This window comes from Tamandua tetradactyla, chromosome 10 (genome assembly GCF_023851605.1).
Source record: "Tamandua tetradactyla isolate mTamTet1 chromosome 10, mTamTet1.pri, whole genome shotgun sequence".
Classification (NCBI taxonomy): Eukaryota; Metazoa; Chordata; class Mammalia; order Pilosa; family Myrmecophagidae; genus Tamandua; species Tamandua tetradactyla.
In genome coordinates this window covers 39,602,255-39,622,377 of record NC_135336.1, presented here as the reverse complement: position 1 = coordinate 39,622,377, position 20,123 = coordinate 39,602,255, and the positions used below count along the sequence as shown (strand labels likewise).

General features: G+C 36.2%; 1 protein-coding gene and 1 pseudogene across 12 annotated transcripts in view; one reads left to right on the top strand and one right to left on the bottom strand.

Moving 5' to 3' along the window:
• BBX (BBX high mobility group box domain containing) overlaps positions 1 to 20,123 on the top strand; it is a 285,719-nt gene that overhangs the window by 75,535 nt on the left and 190,061 nt on the right. The window contains exon 1 of one of the 12 annotated variants that reach the window (XM_077118489.1): positions 1,774 to 1,818. The exons of 10 other annotated variants lie outside the window; for them this stretch is intronic. The gene's annotated coding sequence lies outside the window, so the exon portion shown is untranslated. Of the gene's footprint in view, positions 1 to 1,773; positions 1,819 to 2,150; positions 2,249 to 20,123 lie in introns of those variants that run through there. One more of the 12 variants, XM_077118490.1, reaches the window with a different exon arrangement.
• LOC143647637 (spermine synthase pseudogene) lies at positions 11,605 to 12,152 on the bottom strand (annotated as a pseudogene).

The window sequence follows — 20,123 nt, the reverse complement described above, 5'->3', positions numbered from 1 at the left end:
TCTAAGTGATTTTTCTAAAAGATTATCATTACATGATTACTAGTATACAGTTGATCAAAAAATATACCCTAATTGTAAATTTTGATAATTAATATTAGAGATAAAAAACAGTTTTATTGAAATTTATCTCAGTGCATTGATTGATGGCTTTTCTTCTAGTTAGTTCATACATCAATGGATAGATATTATTCATTACAGAAAGAGACTTCATATCTTTTATTCTTTTTTTAATACAAATACTGTGAAATTTTGTTTACATAAATAAGTTGAAGAGAATGAGAGTATTAATAGAGCAGTGCCACTCAGATTTTTGAACTTCTGGGTCATATTCAAAATCACAGTGATCTATAATCTGAAATTGATTTTAATGATTTATTAGCTGACAACCTGGTTAGGTCCTCTTCTAGTTTATTGGAAACAAAGAATTGGCAAAACTACCTGAATTGCAAAAGAAGAGTGATTAGGGCCATTCAGTTTTTCCTTACCAGTATTTCTGATTGTCCCTTCATGTCTTGCCAGGTTTTTTCTCCCTATCCCAAGCAGTGCACCAGAGGGATGTGTATATGTGGGGGGAGACTGAATCGGAGTCGGGTTTCGTGGGTGAAATGTGTGCACCTTGAATTTGCAAAGTAGGCGAAGGAGAGTTGAAAAAGGGAAGGTATAAAGAAGAACCTACTTTCCAGGGCATGCAATCCTGGCCAGATTGGTTTTTGGAAAGTGTATTGAGAAAAGTTGACTCTGGGAATTGATTTGTGCGGCTGCATGCCATTTAAACAGTCTCCTGTAGTTAGAAGAGTTTGCCTATCCCGTTTTGAAGAATGTGGTCCTAGTAACCAGTATATTCCAGCTCTTAATTAAAAAAAAAACAAACATGTGTTTCCTTTAAACTCAGAATGCTACTGGCCAAGGTGGTTTATGTTGTTTAAGCTAATGTCATAGGTTTGAATTTTTTCCATGCATCTGTTTATAAATTGTCTTTTCCTGAGCATGTACCTTCGTATTCCTAACCCTTATAAATTTTTCAGATAAGAATGAATACTTGAACTGCCTATATTTTTTCCCCTGTAATTCCCTTGTTAACCCTACTCATATTTACTAGTATTTTGAAAAAGTATATCTTAAATAGCTTAATATAAAGTATTACCTGTACTTTGGAGTAAACAACAAACTGATCACAGGTTACTTTTTTGTTCTTGGTCTATTTATGTATTTGGGGCATCAGTACATGAAATTACACCAGTTGTACAAGATGACTTAAATAACATTTAGAACAGCTCTTACAGAAAATGATAAACTCAAGAGGTTAAGCCAGTTATCCAAGGTCACAGAGTTAATGTTAGAATAGTAAAACCTGTGTCTCCTAATTCCCGCTATGAGAGTCTTTGCTGCTTCACACCTTCTGCTGCCTCTTGCTAAATTGCATTCCTCACCTCAATCCTATTTAATATTATTTCTTCTGGGGATTGACTAGCTTTTGTCAACTCAGCATTATTTTTTAAATAAAAAGGCATTTACTTTTTCATTGAAGACTTTTTCAAAACAAAAATACTCTTTATTATCCCTTGGCAAACACTTTCTGCTGCACAGTAGGGCACAGCTAAGCAAGCCTTGGGCCCACCCACCCCAGGGCAGTGGCACTGGGAAAGGGAGGGGATCTTACCAGGTCAAAGTAGAGGTGGATTGGTAGAGCAGGGGCTGGTGGGAGGTGGGAAGCTTACATCATTTCCCTGCAACTGGGCTCTGGCGAGGCTGTGAGGCCTCACTTTTCCCCTGTGTAATAGTTTACCAGATCAGCAAAGATCTGTGAAAGGAAAAAAGGTATGGCAGGATGGATGCTCACCTTGTTCATGAATGTGCTATTAGATAAAATGTGAATAGGTAACTCGAAGCAGCCAGGACTGTCTGTGCTTCGCTGTCCCCCAGCTCAGTTCCTTTCTGCTCCGCCCCATCCCTGCTCTCTGCTGCTCAGATCAGCTTCCTGCTTCTCTTGAAAGCTGTTCTCCTATAAAGCTGGTCTGCTTTCACTGGAAGCATTATATTCATAAGTCTGAGGCAGGTTTTGTGAAAGTATTATTGGTTTGGTTTTTTTGTGGGGGGAGGGTGGGTAAGGAAAGAATTTTAAGAAAAGGAAAGAAAAAAAGAAAGGGGCAGGCTGAAAAGGCAAAATCATCATGAATTTTGTTGTCACATCGTGCCGGTATTATAACCAGCTCAGTAGACTGCTGCACTGAAAACATTTCTGTCAGAGGTATGTGTTTGAAATATGGAAAGGTGACTTGACTTGGCTGTGAAGCAATCTTTCTGTCCAGCAACTACTCAGATGCTGTAAGGACTTGATTCTTTCTAGTGTTTTGATGTGGAAAGGACAGTCAGTACTTGAAACGTAGTGCAGTTAACCAGCTCATGATAAAAATGTTAAATATGTACTTCACCCCCATGTAGGAGTCCTAAAATGCTCGTTTGGGCAGAATTCTAGTCAAATCCACAGCGTTATTCCAGGCTCTTTGGGTGGTGGTTGTCTGTAAACAAGATGATGAGCTTTAATACGTCTCTCATTATTTATGAACCACATGACAAAGATTAATGAGAGAGAGCCTTCAAGTAGCCAAAAGAAGCTTCAGATTCATTAGGAGTTTTTTGCACTGACAGATGGCAAAAAGGAAATGGTTGATGATTTACTGTAATCTAAAGTGAAAGTTTTAAAGTTTAGAAAGAGTGATACATTTCAGTGGGAAAATCTGAAGGGAGGGCGCTAAAATTTAGAAGCATAACCCAGTACTGTTGCTGCCTGACCTGTATCAAGGCCAGAAAGCTTTTGAACATAAACGGATGTATGTTCTCAAATGAGACTAAGAAATATGTATAACCATTTTTATTCAGTGATCAGGAGAATCGGGCTAAGAACAAGAATATTAACAATTCTGAAGGAGATGCAGAGAATTAAATATTGGCTGGTGAAAATCCAGGCTATTGTTACAACTTTAAAAATTTCTTTAATGTAGGAAAATATAACTGAGACAATTTATCATGTACATTGGCTAAGCTACTAGTGGTAGAGCCCATTCCAACTAAGAAGTAGTTTCTGCTTAAATTTAATTATTTTATCGTGGAAGAAACTTCAGAACTCTTGTGTTAGTATTTTTTAATTTATTTTACAGAACTTTGTAGTTAAATTCTCTGTTTAATTGTATTTACATATAAAAGTGCCTGGTTAGGCCTTTTTCTACAAAAATAGTAGTTTTCTTAAACCGTTAAGAACCTCTTATTCTTGAATAGAATAGGCTGGCTATTATAACCCAATCTAAAGTCTTCCTTTTAGGTATATTGCAACATTTAAACTTTGTTTCTTCTCAAATATTTGCAAGTTGAAGCTAATTTTTGTGATCACAGAGACTGAATTTGAGTTTAATAAGTGAAAAATATTGAAAGGTTTTAAAGTAGAAAAGATCCCAGAAGTAAAACTAATCAGGGTTTGGTCCAGAAGGAATCCCCTCTACACATCACAGAGACATCTGGCTACTGTGGCTGTATTTACCTTGGTCATTTTCAAGTGCAATTGCACAGAAGAAATCCCTGGGGAGCTTTTAATACCTACCATTGCCCAGACCCTCCTCCCGAGATTCTAATTTAATTGATTGGGGGTGGGGCCTGGGTATTGATGGTTTTAAAATATTCCCAGATGCTTCAGATGTGTAGCCAGAGTTGACAACACTTGGATGACCTTTACATCTCCAGCACTGAAGCAGCCTATTCCATTTTGGGTACGGTCTATACCAACACCAGTTCTGCTCTCTGTTCCTTTTGGCTCTCTGGGTCTCTACAGAAGAAGACTGAAGTCCTTTGTCACATAGCAGCTTATCAGATATTTAATATCATCTCTCCCCTAGGATTTAGCATTTCCAGACTAAATATTCTTAGTTCCTTCGGTCTTCAGTATTTGTTTTCTAAGGTCTTTTCCATTGAAGACATTCTCCTTCTTGGAATTGTACTTGCTTGTCAATATCACTCCTCAATAGTGTACCCTTGGGACTGAGTCCATCGTTCTAGATTTATAGTGCCCTGCACAGGATACGGAGGATACAGAGAAGACAGTAAGGCTGTTCTGGAAACTATACTTCTATTAGCAGTGTCTAAGATTGCTTTAGCTTTTTTGCAGTCATGTCTCACTGTCGACTCATGTTGAGGTTGTAGTCAGCTCAAGCTCTGAGTTCTTTTTCACACAAAATGCATTTAAGTCAGGCCTCTCCTCCCTTGTGTTTGTATAATAATTTTTTTTCCCCCTGTAGTTCCAGGATTTATATATTTCCTTGAGAGACATAAGAGGAAAACTCAATGAATCAGTTATTCCATGCAGTGAAAATGATGTACCTAAACTGAATGCCAAAAGTTTATTATATTCATGTAAGTGTAATTTTAAAGAGTGGTCTACTTGATTTATTTGATTTCACAGTTATATTTAATCTGGTTAATTTGGTCCATCATTTCCAGGGATCTTTCTGATTCATTACATGGCACTTGCTTTTCAGAGTTAAGACTCCATTTAATGTTTTTCTTAGTGTGTGTAGTCTTGATGTTTGTAGTCAATACTTGGTTGAAATACTGATTCTGAAACTGTTGGTATAATATCTTTATTTTTAAAAGGAAAGGGGTTGTATTTGCCATGATGTATTTGGTGACAGAAATAGAGGAAAATAATGTAAAGATGAGCAAATGACTTGTCTAAGATCACACAGTTTATTCCTATCAAGGTTAGAACCCAAATTCAGCTCTTCTGGCTCCCAGGGATCTTTGGCTCAACCTGAAACTGCTGATGTCATTTTACTTTTAGGATAAGATGTTATAGAAAACTGAAAGGAAACAAAAGTCTGCTTGGATTCTTCACTTTTTTGAGATTTTTGATATGTAAACCCACAGCCCTTTGATATATAAGCTCATCAACTCATAATTTGTTATTTATTTAGATTTCTTCCCATAGCGATAAAACTTATCAGCATTCCTAAGTTACCTATAGAGAATAGTTTTCTTACGAGTTTGGATTCCGGAGGTTCTCTAGAAGAATTAACTATTCCTACTACCCTCCTCTCTCTCTCTTTCTTTCTCACTCACACATGTACATGCACACACAGCTGATGGTAGAGGAATACCACTTTGTTCTTAATGAATTAAGGCATATAAAGCTTTTGTACATTAAGGGCGAGGCAGATTAGGCAAATTTCATTTTGCAGCTGAAAATAACTGATGAGCAAGCAGGAAAGGCTTGCTATAGCCATAGTGCTTAGTAGGTACTTTGTACGTAAAACCTACTTGGAACATAAATCATACTTAGTAAATACCTGGAGAGTTGTACTTCTTTCTTGAATACTGTTTTCTTCTCCATATAAGAATTAGATTTTACCTTTTCCCCAGAATTTGCCTTTGGACACTCATTTCACCGCCTTAGCAGTGCTGAAAATGGAATAGATTCAAGAGTACCTGTTACTTTAGAAAGTAAAAGCTCAGGTAATGATGTTTATTTTTCCTACTCTTGTCTTATAGGAAAATAAGCTTACTTTTTCCCCTTTAAAAATTTATTTTAAACAATATAGTTATATAAAAAAAGAGCTTCCAGGTATAAATAGCTTAGGATCACTCTGTGTTTGTCAGGCCAATTGTTCACATCTTCATTAGGATCCAGTGGGAACTCATGCCCACAACAAGGCAGACTGTAATATGTAAGACCCACAGTCAGCAGTGAGAGATGTAATGTTCTTTCTTATACTTACTAAAGCAAAAATAAATACTTTTAATACATCAATAGCAGTGGTTGATGCAAAAAGGCTTTATAAGTAAATTTAGTTGATCAAACTAGACTATTGTCAAGCCTCTTGGCTGATTCGGGTTTGATTGTATGCCCTTCTTCACAGTTTGGTAACACTTGGTTTTATTAATCTCGAGGCCGACATGAATTATCAAGTATGTGAAGCCATGCTTTTAGGATTCCTTACTTGCCCTGACATGATAGTCGCAAAATGTCTATTTTCTAAGCATATTTACTTGGATTAATACTGATTGTATTTTTGCATGATTGTTCCTTTTCTTATCTTGTGCCCTGAAATCCATTCCTATGACCCCATAAATTGTTATTTTTGTTTCGTTAATGTGCTTTTATCCAGGTATTCTTAACAGGATGTGAGGACCGAATGAGGCCTTGTATACAGTGCCATGAAAGCTGTAATACATCAAATAGATGAAGGTCTGATTATTAGGGGAATTAGTGTTAATTCTCGAGTAGTACTCTGTATCTGGTATCCATATTTAATTTGAAATCAGAGATGGCATATTAAAAAGTACATGGATTGGGGAATACAGATTCATGCAAATATTTTTTTGTTCTAGGACTTTTAAATATAAAGTTTTAAAACCCTAACCTCTGTAAATTGCCATTTAAAGACTGCTTATATCTTTTAAAGCCTTTTAAAATGTGTCATCTTTTAAAGCCTCGACCACATTACTTTTTACATAGTACATGCCAACAACCATTTTTCCATGCGTTTCTTTTGTTATTGTTTATTGTTGTTGTTATTATTATTATTTTAAGGGACTAGGTGGAGCTCATAAAACTTTAGATTTTCTGGATACCTAAACTTTAGGTACCTTATTATAAAAGCATTTTGTTATTTTTCACAGTCAATTAAAAAACATTTAAAAATTTCTACGTATATGAAGGTACCCTTAAGGCCTATAGAATGGCAAAGAATTTTCCAAAAGTAAGTTACTGTAAGGTATTCATAATAAATAATAGCCATAGTTTCATTATGAATGATAAAGTATCTTACTAGGAGGAATATTATTGTATTTCATATTTAGAAGGCTCTAAAGAAAATGGAATTAGAGTATCTATCAAGTAGGATTAAGGTAACCTAATTTAAGTATCAAACACGTATATTTATATGTGACATATATTGAAATATAGTGTATTGAGTTATACTTAGCCATTATCTTTATATGTTTGATTTTTTATTAGAACACTTTAATTAGGTTGTATTTGAAGTTATATACTCATCTCATTATTTAGCAAGGGATCTACCCTAGTCTTAGGGCTCAGGAAAACCTTCTTGGAATAACTGATACATAAGCTGAGATCCAATGAGAAGAAATTAGATAGAGTGGTAGGTAGAAGTACAAAGGTCTGGAGATGAGAAAGAGCAGATGTCTTGGAGAAGTTAGAAGGCTCTCTTATGGCTGGAGTTTAGAGAGCAGGTAGAGCAGTGTAATTAATACAGGAAGAAACCAGAATGTAAAGGATTTTATGTACTTTGAGGATTATGTTAAAAGTACAGTAGGTAAAGTATGTTAAAAGGTTTTAAGCTAGGGAGTAATGTGTTTGCATTTACAGTCTGGTTTTGAGAAAGACCTGAATGGGGGGTTAGAAATCAGGCAGGAGGCTACTATAGTTGTAGCTTAGACCAGGGTGGTGGCAGCGGTGATGGGAAAAAATGAACTGATTGACCACATACAGTCGATTCTTCCTATTTGTGGTAGCTCTAAAGCTGTAAAGTCGCCATGAACACTGAAGTAGTGAATGCTAAACCATTACTCCTAGGGGAAATATAGAGTTTCAGGTCCTGTGAGCCTCTGATTTTATTTTCCTTTACCTGCCACCTAACACATATCCTTGTCTTGGGTGTATTTTTGTTTAAAGATAATCTTTTTAAAAGCATATTGTTGATTCGTTAATATTGAACTCACAGCCAGCATGCATGAACTGATCTTACCTTTAAGATGCGGATTTTCCTGTAAGTCCTTCTTGCACTTAGGAACAATAGACAGCACTTCAGCACCACGCTTGTGCTAATTTCAAACAGCAAAATCAGCAAAAAAAAGTACAAAATGCAAAAACCATGGCACTAACTGTACTGTGAAAAGGATACCTGTTTACAGTTTGAAAGCTGAAGCAACAAGGCAGTGTGTAACCTTGTTCAATCTCTGGAAACTCAAATATTTTGCCATTTGGCACATATGCAAATGATCATACATTTCCATGAGGATTGATTTTAGAGAATTAGAGAAGAATGAAGATGAACTGTATTTAGAAACTTTAATTAGAAGTGTTTTGTGATTTAATAGGTGTGGCAGAATGAGGCACAGTCGTACACTAGTTTGAGTATCTCGGTGCATTGGATGGGTATAATGACAACTGAACTTGGAAAGCTCTAAGAAAGCAGATCTGGGAGAAGACGATAAGTTTAGATGTACACATGTTGAACTTTGAAGTGCCTGTGAGATAATCTAGATTGAATATTCGTTTTAGAGTAAAATAAGTCTGGACTTCAGAAGAAAGAAATAAGCTTGAAATATAAATTTGGCAATCACTGGCATATGCTAATTGAAGCCTCCAGAATGAATGAAAAGAGTGTAGAATAAGAATAAAAGCTGATTTAGTAACCCTAACATGAAGCTTTACAAAAGTAACTTCCATCTGTTAGATGAAAACTTGAAGAAGAAGCACACAGTACACACCTGTTTTTTATTTGTTGTTGTTCTTTATTAGTATAGCTTTTTTAAAACAACATTTTTTTACTCTTTTTTTGAGATAACTGTAGATTCACATGCAGTCATCAGAAATAATCCAGAGAAATCCCATGTACCCTTTAACCAAGTCCCATCAGTGATAACTTCTTACAAAATTACACCACAATATCTCAGTCAGAATATTGTACAATTAAGCTACAGAGCATTTTCATCACCTTAATAATCCCTTCTGTTGCCCTTTTATAGCCACATCTACTTCTCTTCTTCTCCTCATCCCCACTTAATTTCTGTTAACCATTAATATGTTCTCTATTTCTATAATTTTGTCATTTCAAGGATGTTATAAAAATAAAAACATATAGAATGTATCTTTTTGGCTTAGCTTGTTTTTTTCATTCAGTGTCATTCTCTGAGATTGATACAATTTTTTGCATGTTTGAGTAGTTCATTGCTTTCTATTGCTGAGTATTATCCCATAGTATTTGGTGTATTACAATTTGTTTAACCAAGGACATTTGGGTTTTTTTCCAGTTTGGGGCCATTGTAAATAAAGCTGTTGTTCACAATAAATAAAACTGTATTTGTTTGAACATAGATTTTCCTTTCTTTATACCCAGGAGTGCAGTTACTGGGTTTTATGGTAGTTGCATGTTCAGTTTCTTAAGAAACTGCTAAACAGTTTTCCATAGTGACTGTACCATTTTACGGTCTCATCAGCAATATATGACTGATTCAGTTTTCTTGCATCCTTACCAGCATTTGATGTTGTTGTCTTTTTTGTTTGTTTGTTTAAATACCATTCCAGTAGTGATATCTCGTTTGCAAAATATTTTCTGCCAATTTGCTGCTTGTATTTTCATGCTTCTTACAGGGTCCTTGACAGAAAAAAAGTTTAAATTTTGAGGAAATGTAATTTATTATTTTTTCCTATTATGAATCATGCTTTTGGTGTCAAGTATAAGCGCTCTTTGCCTAGACCTAGATTCTGAAGATTTTCTCTTATTTTCTTTCCTAAAAGCTTTAGAGTTGTTGTTTAGATTTAAGCCTTGGATTCATTTTCGGTAAATTTTTGTACAAGATATGAGTCTTAGGTTGAGGTTCATTTTTTATGTATGGATGTCCAGTTGCTTCTGGACCATTTCTTTGAAAAAGTTGTGCTTCCTCCATTGAATTGCTTTTGAGTCTTAGTTAAAAATAAGCTAGGCATATTTATGTGATGGGTCTATTTCTGGATTCTCTGTTCTGTTCCATTGATATACGTATTTATTCCTTACTGTGGCTATATAATTGGTCTTGAAATTGAGTAGACTGATTCCTCACACTTTTTTTTTTCATAACTTTTAAACTATTCAAGTTCCTTTGCCTTTCCATACATGAGAATAATCTTGTTCATACTATCTATCCACCGATCCTGGTGGGATTTTTATAGTAATTATATTAAATCTGTATATCACTTTTGGAAGAATTGACTTCTTTACTAATTGTCTTCCAGTCCATGAATACAGTATGTCTTTTCATTATTTAGATTTTCTTCATCAGTGTTTTGTATTTCTCACAAGTCTAGATGTGTTTTCTTTCACTTTACAGTTTAATACTTTTATTTTTTATTGTTAGTTATTTGAAGTGCATTTTTTGAGTGTCCATATGCTTATGGTTAGTATATAAAACTGTTTTGATTTTGCTATCTACAAGTTCATTGCCATAATATAAAAATACCTTGCTTATTAATTCTGTAGGGTTTTTTTTTGTAAATTTCTTAAAATTTTATATGTAGACAAGCATGTCATCAGAAAATATGGACAGTTTTATTTATTCCTGTCTAATCTTTTATTTCCTTTCCTTGTCTTATTGCACTGGCTAGAACTTCTAGTACTATATGAATAAGAGTAATGAGAGTATACATCCATGCCTTGCTCCTGATCTTAGGGGAACAGCATTCAATCTTTCACTTTAAAGATAATGTTACGGGTGCACAGGTAGTTCAGTAGTAGAATTCTTACTTACCATGTAGGAGATGCAGGTTTGATTCCTGGCCCGTGCACTCTTAAAAAAAAAAAAAAGAACGAAGTCAATAAATGATGCTGTGATAATGGATATTCATATGGAAAAAAAATAGTGTTAAGTGTAGATTTTGGTAGATGCTCTTTATCAGTTTGAAGAAATTCCCCCATAGTCTTAATTTTCTGAGAGTATTTTTCATGAATGAATGTTGAATTTTGACAAATACTTCCTCTGTTTCAATTGGTATGGTCATATGATCTTTCTTCTCTAGGCTATTAATACAATGGATTGCATTGATTATTTTTGAATAGTGAATCATCCTTGCATTTCTGAAATACATTCCTTTTCATGGTGTATAATTCTTTTTTATATATTGTTGAGTTCTATTTAAAGTTTGTGAAGCATTTTTGTGTTCATATTCATGTGGGATATTGATATGTAGTTTTTTTAGTGGCACTGTCTTTGGTTTCAGTATCAAGGTACTTACTAGTTTCATAAAATGAATTGGGAAATGTTCCCTTCCTTTCTGTTTTCTGAAAGAAATTATATAAAATTGATATTAATTTTTAACATTTGATAGAATTCTCCAGTGAAATAATTTAGGCCTGGAGATTTCTTTTTAAGACCTTCCCCCCCTCTTTTGTAATTTTAATGGAAGCAATGCTTTTAATTTTGTAACTGTCTTATAAGCACGAAATTTTAATATCAAAGTAAAATTCCTGAAAAGAAACACTATCAAGACGTTCCCTTAGGAACAAAACATTGATATTCATTCTTCTTAATATCCAAAATGAAGATCTCCCATAATAAAAAATACCAATCTGAAATAAAAAGAATTTAAAATCACATTCTAGGGGGTTAGTGCATTGAGCAGCCTTCACTTTGCTGCCTTATCATCCTTAAACTGACTTTAAAAAAACAACAACAGCCTAGTCATCTAAATATACTTTTCCATTTGATTTTTTTTATTAAAAATAGTAGTTTAAATAAGCTTAAAGAAATTCACAATTATCCAACACATTTCAGTGTCATCTGCAGCACATGAAGGCTAGAATGGCTATTGCAGAACATGTGAGTATGTGCTATTGATCTTCAAGGTTTGGTTTTCTTCCAAATAGTGTAAAATACCCACAATTCCAAGTATGAAGGGGTCAGATGGTCTCCTTCAGGAATGCCGCAGGACAGCACAGGTGTCCCAGATATTCTTCATAGAGCAGTAGGGTTTCTGTCAAATTGACATAATTCCCCTTTAGAAAATATTTCTTATCATGTTTCAGTACTTTCAGTGAAAGGTCAAGAATCAGTCTGACAAGCAACCATGTGGAATCTTTTTCCAGAGATTGGAACAGCTGTCAAATCATTAATCACATAATCAGACTTTCTCTCTTCTTTGGTGTACTTCTTTAGTATTGGAATATAATCTCCTTTTAGAATCTGATAGTGTTCTCCTTTAAGATTGTCCAAGACTTCACTAGAAGTGTTTCACTTAATTTCTTACACCCATCAATCACTATTTGGACAGTCTCTACCATAGAGACCATCTTTGGTTTCAGTTTAACTAATTCATATAATGTACCCCCATCTCCACCGCCTGAAATTAGTATGCCTTTGCCAGTGTAATCTACTTTCACACTGCCCATGAAGGCCTGGTGTTTCAGTTTGCTAAAGCTGTCGGAGTGTAGTATGCCAGAAATGGATTGGCTCTTATAAGGGAACTTATTATTAAGTTACAAGTTACATTTCTAAGGCTGTGAAAATGTTCAGATTAAGGCACCAATAAGAAAATACCTTCTTGGAGGAAAGGCAGCATCTGGGTTGCTCGTCACATGGAAAGGCACATCACATGGTGATTCTGTGGCCCTCCTGGGTTAGTTTCAAAACCGCTCTCTCAGCTCCTGTGGGTCCTCCTGGCTTCTGCCAACGGGCTTTCCTTTTGCATCTCCAAATGTCTGTGCCTAGGCGTCTACTCTCTATATTGGCTCTAAGCTCTTTCCCTCTGTAAACTAATTAAAACCCACCTTGAATGGGTGGAGTCACAACTTCATGGAAATAATGTGATCAGAAGCTTATGCCCACAACTCAGCCACATCTCCATGGAAACAACCTAATCAAATGCCATCCTAAACAGTAGGTCTGCCCCTAGAAGACTGGATTAGAAGAAAATGGCTTTTCTGGGGTACATAACAGTTTCAAACTAGCACACCCGAGCATATGCCTAATCATTCTCCACCAAATTAGTATCTCCACTAATGATGAGACTATTCAATTTACTTAATAGATACAGGCTATCCAAGTTACCTGTTTTATACTGGCTGAGTTTGGCGGTTTGTGCTTTCTGAGAAATGTGTCCATTTCATCGAAGTTGTCAAATTTATGTGTGTAGAGTTGTTTGTAGTATTATCTTATCATCCTTTTGACTATTATTTGCCGAGTCTGTAGTGATATCTGTTTCATTCCTGATATGTCTTACCTCTTAATCTTTGCCAGTCTTCATAGAGATTTGTCAATTTAATGATCTTTTCAAAAGGCCTTTTTTTGTTTTGTTAATTTTTAAATTTTTGTTTTCAAGTTATTGATTTATGCTCTTTTATTATTTCCTTACTTTTGAGTTTCTTGTAGAAAGCAAATAGTTGTCATGTGTTTAAATCCGTATTGCTATACTGTGTCTTTTAAGTAGTGCGTTTACCTCCCCTTTCTTTATATCCCTTTACCTCCTCCATATATAATATAATTGTCTTAAATATTCCCTCTACATATATTTCAAATCACAACAGACATGCTATAAGTTTTGCATGTACTATCAAACATAATTCAGAAAGCTCAAGAGGTGAAAGAAAACCTATCGTCTTTACCCATATTTTTGCTTATCATGTTCTTTCTCTCTTCTTGATGTCCTTCCTTTGGAGGTTTCTTCTTCTGTTGTTTCCTTTCTGTTTGCAGAACTTCTTTAGCCATTCTTTAGGGTAGTCTGCTGGCAAAAGTTCTTTTTACCTTCCTCTGAGAGTGTCTTGATTTTCTCTTCATTCCTGAAGGACGTTTTCACTGAATAATAGGCTTCTAGATTGGCAGTTCTTTTCTTTCAGCACTTTAAAAAATGTTATGCCTGTGCCTTCTGGTCTCCAAGGTTTCTGATGAGAAATCCACTGTTATTAAAATTTTTTTTTTACCTGTTAGATAGATATCTTTAGTCTCTTGCTGAAAGCCTTTTTTTGGGGGGAGGGGGGCATTAATTTTCAGAAGATTAACTATGATGTGTCTTGGTATTAATTTCTTTAGATTTATTCTGTTCAGGACTTGCTCACCTTCTTTGTTTGCTTGTTTGTTTGTTTGTTTTTGACTGGTGATTTCTCCAAAGTGAGTTTGTTTATTCAGTAGGACATTTTGATTCTGAAAATTTTTTAAATTATATAATTTTGTTCATTACAGAAAGGTAGAAAATGAATTTACCCAGTTCTTAACAATCAGAGTGATTATTGGTTTTGACATCTTGGTATGTATTCTTGGTGTGTATTCTTTCTTTTATGTATATTTACACATGCATATGTTTTGTTTTTCCATAAAAATGGTTTATCCTGATACATGATCTGTTGGATTTTTTTTTTAACCCTCATTTAATGTTATATCACAAAGATCTTTTCGTGTCAATTAACAGTTCTGCTTCCTCAATTTTTTTATTAATTTATTTTTTATTTATGATACAAAACCATAACACAAACATTCTTATCATATGGTCATTCTGTTCTCCTTATATAATCAGTAACTCACACTATCATCACATAGTTGTATATTCATCATCATGATCATTTCTTAGAACATCTGCATCAATTCAGAAAAAGCAATAAAAAGAAAACAAAAAAATTCGTACATACCATACCCCTTACCCCCCTTCACTGATCACCAGCATTTCAATCTACTAAATTTATTTTAACATTTGTTCCCCCTATTTATTTATTTATTTTTAATCCATACGTTTTACTTGTCCATTGGTAAGGTAAGCAAAAGGAGCATCAGAAACAAGGCTCTCACAACCACACAGTCACACTGCGACAGCCGTATCATCATTCAAATTATCTTCAAGGAACATAGCCACCAGAGCACAGCTCCACATTTTCAGGCAGTTCCCTCCAGCCTCTGCATTACACCTTAACTAACAGGTGATACCTATTTAATGCATAAGAATAACCTCCAAGGTAATCTCTTGACTCTGATTGGAATCTCTCAGCCATTGACACTTCATTTTGTCCCATTTTGCTCTTCCCCCCTTTTGGTCGAGAAGATTTTCTGAATCCCTTGATGCTGAGTCCCAGCTCATTGTAGGATTTCTGTTCCACATTGCCAGGAATGTGCACACCCCTGGGAGTCATGTCCCACGTAGTGAGGGAACGGCTATGTCGGCCGAGAGAGAGAGAGAGAGAGAGAAAGAGAGAGAGAGAGGACATCTGAGCAACAGAAGAAGTTCTCTTGAGGGTGTCAGGCCTAATGTTAAGTAGGCTTAGTCTATCCTTTGTGGGATTAAGTGTCATGTGAACAAACACAAGATTGGAGGCTTGGCCTGTTCTTTGGCTGTCTCCACTGCCTGTGGGAACATCAAGAATTCTCCACTTGGGGAAGTTGAATTCTCCCCCTTTCTCACCATTCCCCCTAGGGGACTCTTTTGCTCACTGTCTTGAATCTGTAGGTTTATGTTTCTTGCCAATTTGGGAAACTTTCAGCCATTATTTTTTAGTACTTTTTCAGCCCTGCCTGCTTTCTCTCTCTTTTCCAGAATTTCAGTGACATGAATTTTAAACCTTTTATTATATTCTCACAGGACTAATGAGGATCTGCTCAGTTCTTTTCAGCTTATTTTCTCTCATTTGTTCAAATTTGGTCATTTCTATTGATTTATCTTCCAGTTTACTGACTCTTTCCTCTCTTCCCTCTATTCTGCTTTTGAGCTTATCCATCATATTTTTGTTTCAGTTATTGTTCTTTTTAGTTACATAATTATTCTATTTCTTGGTGAGACTTCCTGTTTCTTTGCTGAGACTCTTATGTTTTCATTTCTTTCAGGCATATTCAGAGCTGGCTGTTGAAGCATTTTTATGATGGCTGCTATAAATTCTTTGTTGGATAATTCTCGTATTTCTTCCATTTTTGTTTTGGGATCTGTTTTGGTTTGCTGAAGTTGCCAGAATGCAAAATACCAGAAATGGGTTGGCTTTTACAATGGGGATTCGTTTGTGTACAGATTTATAGTTCTAAGGCCATGAAAATGTCCAAATTAAGGCATCCAGAGAGAGATACCTTCTCTGAAGAAAGGCTATTGGTATCTGTCACATGGGAAGGTACATGGCATGCCGGTTCTTTGCTCCCAGGATTCATTGCTTTCAGCTCCTGGTTTCAATGTGGCTTTTTTCCTGAGCATCTGTAGGTCCTCTCTTAACATCTCTGAAGCATTTCTCTCTCTCTTTCCCTCTCCCTCTCTCTCTCTCTCTCTCCCCCCCCCCCCCACCATTTATCCTCTCAGAAAGGACTCCCATAAAGGATTAAGACCCACCTCGAACTGGGTGTGCCACATCCCAGCTGAAACAGCCTAATCAGAAGGTACCACCTACAATAGGTCTGTACCCACAAGAATGGAATAAAAGATTTTGGCCCTATGGTTCAGTAGTAGAATGCTCACCTTCCATGTGGGAGATCTGGGTTTGATTCCTGGACCATGCACCTAAAAAAAAAAAAAAGGGAGAGACAGAAAACATGACCCTTTCTGTATCTATTGATTGCCTTTTTTCATTCAAGGTGAGATATTCCTGGTGTTGTATATGAGAAGTGATTTTTTTTTTTTATTGAAAACTGGACATTTTGGCTATTATGTTATGAGGCTCTAGATCTTCTTTAAATCTCCTCTTTAGCTGACTTCTGACACTATTCCAAAGGGGAAGGGATTTCAGTATCTTGCTATTGAGGGTGGGAATTGAATAGTTCCCTATTTTGGCCTCAATAGTAACCTGAAGGGAAAGGGGCTCCTTGTTACTGCCAGGCAGGGTTGAGAGTTTTTGGTGTCCTGTGAGGCCTCTTTTGATAACACCCTGGTTGTAAGGGAGAGGAGTGCCTTGTTAGTGCGTCTCACTTGGCCTTTGCTGACACCGTCTGGCTTGGAGTGTGCGTGACCTTGTTTCTTCAGTACTGCTAGGCGGTGGTGAAAGTCCTGGCACACCACTGGCCTCCTCTGACAGCATCAAGCAAGAAGAGGGAGGGGAGCATTGCTACTACTAGTTCCGGGTGGCAGTTTCGGGTCCCTGCTTGATCTCTACTGTGTGGTTTGTATGGAGGGCTTTTTTACACCTGATGGATATGAAAGCTGCAGTTCCCTACCTGTTTTCCTTACATCACTCCAGCACAGGACTTGGGGCTCAACTTTATGGCTTGGCAAGAGTGAAGTCCAAGTTCCACCTCAACCTTGGCATTGTCAGGGGTGGGACCCTCTCTATTTTTTCCTTTGGCACTTGGCTTGTGTAGAGTGATGACTATTTAAAAATTTTTTCTGTTTTGCTAGACTGCCCCTCTCCTTTGGCTGGAGAGAGTAGACTATTGTTGGGGCTTTTCTGTTGTGCCCACTGGTATCGTCTAGTTGTTAGCTTTTTCACCTCCGTGTCTGGTATATAGGAGCCAAAAAGAAAACCCAGGATGCTCACACCGTGTCGTTCCCAGGGTCCCAACGTACTGGTTGTTCTACTACCGCTTTCTACTCTTCAAAGTCTTCCTATGTTTGGTTTTATATATAATATCCAGGGGTTTTAGTTGCAATCTGTGTGAAGAAGAAGGACAAGTATGTCTGTTCTATTTTGCTGGACGTGGAAGTGCCTCACCACCTGTTTAATGTGGCAGAAAAGTAAAAATACTGCATAGGCATTGTTACGGAGACTATAGTTAGAGTTTCCCTGCAAAATATTATCTTATTTTGATTAATTTGGATGTGGTTCAGCTTGAAGGTCGAAATTACTGCCTGGTAACTGACAGCAACACAGTGTTGTTTTGATTTTATTTTCATGTGTTATTTTGGTCTTGATCTTGTATATACTGTACAGCAAGAAATATATTGGGTAGGATTACACCACTGTAGGTCATTTTCAGCCCTGATACAGTTGAGTTGATTTCACTGGGCCTTAGTACAGTGGGCCAAATACGTAGTTAGGGGATAACTTTTCAGTATTGATTGATATAAGTCATTCTTTAAAAATGATTTTATTCATATATACAACTGCATTTTATTTTTTCCCAGTTAAAAAAAAACTTTGGTTTTTTAAATTTTTATTTTTTAAATTTACCTACAATAAAATTGACCTTTTTGATTATAGTTGTATGAATTTTTAAACAAGTATAGATTTATGTATGATTCCATATTAAGATTTAGAAAAGTTCAGTTCATCACCCCAAAAAAAACCCCTCATGCTGTTTGCAGTCATACCTCCTCCCAGCCCTAACCTGTGGCAACCACTGTTTTATTCTTCATCAAATTTGTGATGTAGAACATGTCATAATATGCAGATTATATAGTATGTAGCATTGTCTTTTGAGACTGGATTCTTTTACATGGCATACTGTCTGAGATTCATCCAAGTTATTCTTTTGTACTTCTGAGCAGTATTTCATTATATATATATATATGTACCACAGTCTGTTTATCTGTTGACCCAACTGATTGTTTCCAATTAGTGGCAATTGTGGATAAAGCCATTATAGACATTCTTTTTCAAGGTTTTGTGTGTGCATAAGCTTTCTTTCTCTAGGGTTAATTCCTAGGTTTGGGATTGCTGTGTTATATAGTATGCATATTTATATAAGAAATTGCTAAACTCCTTTCCTGAATAGTTGTACAACTTTGTATCCCATCGCTAACTCCTTTTTTCCCATCCTTTGCAAGAGAGTTTTCCCTTACTTGTCAGAGCATTTTTATGATAGCTGCTGTAAAGTCTTTGTCAGGTAATTCCAACATCTGTGTCATCTCAGACTTGATGTCACTTGGCTATCTTTTTACATACAAGTTGAGATATTCCTATTTCTTTTTATACTGGATTTCGTTCTGAGTCTTGTTTAAATCCTATGGAAACTGTTAAATTTTTTTGTTTTAGTAGGCAATTGGCCCAATTACAGTCAACCTACAGATTCCAATCAGCCCTGGCTAAGTTGTGGTTCCTATGTTCAGTTTTCAAAGCCTTTTCAGTGCTATTTGTATTTGCCTCACTTATGTGCCACCCAGTGGCCTGTCTGGGAATTGGGCAGTGTTCTATCCTATAATTCAGTTCTCAGTACACTGTGTAGGATCAGATCCATGCATGGGAAGCTTGCGATGAGACAAAGATTTCATAAATAACTTTTAAGTGGTCATTTTTCCAAGCTCCTTTCTCTCTGTGATCCACCAGGTAATTTCTGATTCCCCGTTTTGGTTCTCTAGGAAGAAAACTGGGGTATTAGTTACTACACTCTCCCAGGCAGTTCCCACAACTGTGCCCATGTCCAGGACAAATGCTAGGAGGACGAAGAGGGAAGAAAAGGAAGAGGGGTTCAATCCTACCTTCTTGGAACCAAAGTTTTTCTGATTGGAGATGAAGGTTCCCCTGGCTCAGAGTTTTTGCCCCTGTAGGTTCTGGTTTTAGGTGATGCCTCCTGCCACCACAGAAGTGATTGAGGCCTGGTATCTGAAAGAATGGAGAAGTGCTTCTTTGCATTTTGTTATTCTTCTTCCATTTTCCCTGTTATTTAAATAAGTGCTTTATGCATTCTTAACAGGTTTTCTAGCCACATTTAGTGGGCAGAGAAGGTAGAATCTGTTTATTCCATCTTATCCCAAACTAGAATCCGGCTTGTTTTAATGTTAAAATAATTAACAGGAAGAGCAGGGGTGAATCCAGGGTTTTGTGTGTGTGTCTGTGTTCTCAAGGTCATATAATTTGGAAGCCCTCTTTAAGAAAACAAATACAAAATTCTGAATGTGAAATTAGGTACAGTGGTCTTAGATGGGGCTAGTGCAAATGAATGCCTTCAGGCTTAAGTTTCATTGGCTTTATCATCATTCTGCCTGTGGGGAAAGTTAAGACACATAGATGTTGATTATGGGTCAGGCAGTGTATATTCATGTTTTCATTTAATAATCAAAAAATAAGTGTTTAGCCTATTTTTATCCCCACTTTCAGATGAGAAAAACTGAAATTTTAAGTAGTTAAGCAATATAGAAAAAAGTGTTAGAGTTGAGCTTTAAACTTAAAACATCCTCATTTCAAAACACATGGTCTTTTTACTACATGTACTTTATGAACTAAACAGCAGTTTTTTTTTTTTTTTTTTTTTTTTTTTTTTTTTTTTTAAAGGAAAGACAGAGAGAAGGAAGGAATGATAGAAGGAAGGAAGGAAGGAAGAAAGGGAAACATCTTTTAAACATTTTCTTGTTTTTATTGTATTCTGTTTCTCCGTTTTTGGTACATGGGCTGGGGCCGGGAATCGAACCGAGGTCCTCCGGCATAGCAGGCAAGCACTTTGCCCGCTGAGCCACCGCGGCCCGCCCTAAACAGCAGTTTTTGAGAGACAGTGTAGACTTGTGGTTAAAACTGTGAACTGAGAAGCCAAGCTTC